We start from the raw sequence: 3,123 nt of genomic DNA, 5'->3' as shown, positions 1-3,123 counted from the left end.
TAATCAGTGGAGCTGAGATGATGAACAAGTTTGCAGGTTTTACATGTTCTCTGGAAGCCAACACTGAAACCAAACATCAGTGAGAAGGTCTCCAACCCAAATGAACTGATTATAGCTGTGATCTGATAGCTGGTAACTAGGGATTCTTTTGCAAGCCTATTTACATGTTAGTGGCATCAATTATTCCTCCTGTTTGAAATACGTGGTTCCTGTAATCAATTGCTCTGAGTCAATGTTTAGAATTATTCATGAAAGAGTTATAATTTAATGGCGTTTGATAAGTACCAGCGGCAGCATCCATTAATTTGATTAGTTTCCTATGGGCTAGAAGCGAAACCTGGCACACAGCCCTAAGTGAATCAATAATGTAGGGTCTGAGCATGCTCACTCAAGTCAGCCTTACCATTTTTTGGTCTCCCTGAGCACTGACTGCTGAGGAGTGCCAAGTGTGGAGGGGGTATAACTCTGTCCTGTCGTTCTGTCTCTTGGTATTTTGTTGCAGCTTATCTACCTCAAGCCGTGACTATTAGAAGTTCTCCTATTCAGCTCTACCCCTGGTCCCACTTCCTGCTGTCCCTCCCCATGATTAGTGGGCAGAGCTGAGATGGGTTTTTACTGTTTTGAATCAAAGGGTTTAGATACACCATAGGGCAAACATCACAACCAGAATATAAATCTGAACATTGAGGACAACAGGAGCCAGGGCCAAGATGCTGATTTTCTTGCCGTGTACTTCAATTTGAGAGAGTCGTGCAGTGTCTGCCTGAGAGAGAGGAAAATACTCTTTACCCAAGAGACCCAGAGGAGCCAGTAAAGGGGAAGGCGTGGTAGCTGACATTGCAGAAGCCACCAAGGTATTGACATAGCTAGAGAGAGAGAGAGAGATCGATTTTAAGCAGACCTGGGAGAGACCAAAGGAAGATCCAAGGACAACCAAGACCTTGGTGTTTGGGGACTGAGTGGCTTGTATTTATTGGCAGAGTAGTCCTTTGGCTATGCATCAGATGGTATTGGGGGTCAGGGAAGCAAGAGAAATACAGCAGCAAGATGACCTAGGCTTGGTTCAAGTCCTTTCCACAAAGCAAATTCTATGAGGAGTGAAAGGGAACACAGTGCTTGCTCACCCTCAAGCAAGAGAAGCCAGTGGTACGAACAACCCTCATCGCTGACAGTGGGACTCCTGGGCTACATCTGAGCATACTGGAATCCACGGGGGAGACCGAAAAGATGGCAGAAACCCCCTAGGCAGCAGAGGCTGCTTTTGCTTTTCCTAACAGGTTATTTCTGAAAGGAAGACTGAATGAGCAGTGCCTTAGATAGCTTTATGTAGCTGTTAAATGCCTGACAATAAGGCATTTGACATTGACAGGAGATTCCAACCTAACCTCTGGCTGACCAGGACCTCTGGGCTTCTGAAACATTACTACAAAATGAGAAGCATGAACTATTTGGTAGGGTCCAAATGCTCTCTCATCTCGAGGCAAGAAAGCAAAGGTGAGAGGGGGAGAGGCTCAGGCCCCACAAGCTCCTTCAAGAGCATGCCCTCAGTGATCTACAGACATCCCTAGTTCTTACGGAAAGCTTCACCTCCCAACAGCATCAACAGTGGGGAGCAGGCATGTATCATCAGGACCTTTGAGGAGATTCCATAGCCAGACCATTGTGTGTTAACCTTTTTTAAACATACAGTTCAGTGATGGTGGATGCATTCTTTATAGTTCTTGGGAGATCCCCCTACTCTGTCTGCTTCCTCTCCTAAGGTGCTGAGCTGGGGTGTGGGGTGGAGGGGGGTGGCTGGGTCTGGGACTCCCTACACTATGTCTGCTGCCTCTCCTAAGGTACTGAGCTGGGTGTGGGGTACAAGGGTGGGTGGCTGGGGCTGGAATCAGATTATGCTTAGTCCTGACTTAACATTTGCAAATTTGCACTTTCAAGAATCGTGGGAAAACACTAAGTACTTTTAAGTAGGAAATGAATGAAGTGTGAATCTAATTAATCTTAATCAATAAAAACCTGGACTCAAATATTGGCAGGTGTTGGAGGAACTGGAAAGATCAGAGAACCAATTGCTTCCTACCTGACTCATTTCTTGGTCCCCAAAGCTGAGATCCTGTCTATACCCCACTTATCTCTTCCTCTCTTCATCTCCTAATGCTGGGATTAAAGGCATGTGCCACCACTGCCCAGCTTCCATGGTTAACTAGTGGTTAGGTCCATCCTCTGATCTCTAGGCAAACTTTGTCAGAACACAAACAAAATATCATACAACAAATGAGTTCATTCTATATATCATATTTAAAAAAAATCAGTCTAACAATGTATTAGCATCAAAACTCAATCAGGTCAATAAGATAATTAATACGATTTAGTCTTGACTTTAATGTTTTAGGTTCCCTGCACAGAGTTGAACACAATTACCACATGCATCCCCGAGGATAACACGCCATTCTGGCGTCATTTTAATTGGCATTCTGGTTTACTGTGGTTCCTGACAGTATCTGGGGAGTAGACAGATGGTTGGACCATCCAGCTAAAGGACCCCAAAATAGTCTCTTGTTACTCATTTCTTTATAAGGACTACTGATTGATTTCAAACATTTCAACTCATATAACAAAATGCAATATTACTCAGAAAGGTATCCTAAGCCTGGAGGCAAAATAAGAAGGCAGATCTCTGTAGGTTTCCATACACAGTGCAAAAGTAGCAATTCCATCCACTGTGTTCATATAAATCCAGTTTCTACAAATAGCTCTTGTAAAATAGCAACATCAACACAAAGCCTCTTCATGGCTGGTGGTCGGTAGGAGTAGAGATCCGCTGCTCAGATCCCTCACTCAAAGCATGCGCCATCTGCAGGGGAGCTAGTCAGCAGACAGCACTGTGCTATAAGCTCCTTCGGGGTCTCCCTCTGCCCTCTGCAGGTAACTCCTTCCGGGTCTGCCTGTGCTGCAGAAGGCCTCCTTGTCCAGCAGCACAGCTTTCCCAAAGCAATACATAGCTCAGTCCTGTAACTGAGCTATGGCACAAGGTCAGAAGAGCCATGGGATGACTGAACTCCACAGCAATGGCCAGAGGACACCCCGTAGGCAAGGACAGAGGCAAGAGGGGGAACAGCATCACTT

Source organism: Microtus ochrogaster, chromosome 15, assembly GCF_000317375.1.
Source record: "Microtus ochrogaster isolate Prairie Vole_2 chromosome 15, MicOch1.0, whole genome shotgun sequence".
In the NCBI taxonomy this organism is placed as follows: Eukaryota; Metazoa; Chordata; class Mammalia; order Rodentia; family Cricetidae; genus Microtus; species Microtus ochrogaster.
The sequence above is the reverse complement of the archived record's forward strand: the minus strand, read 5'-3'. Positions refer to the sequence as shown.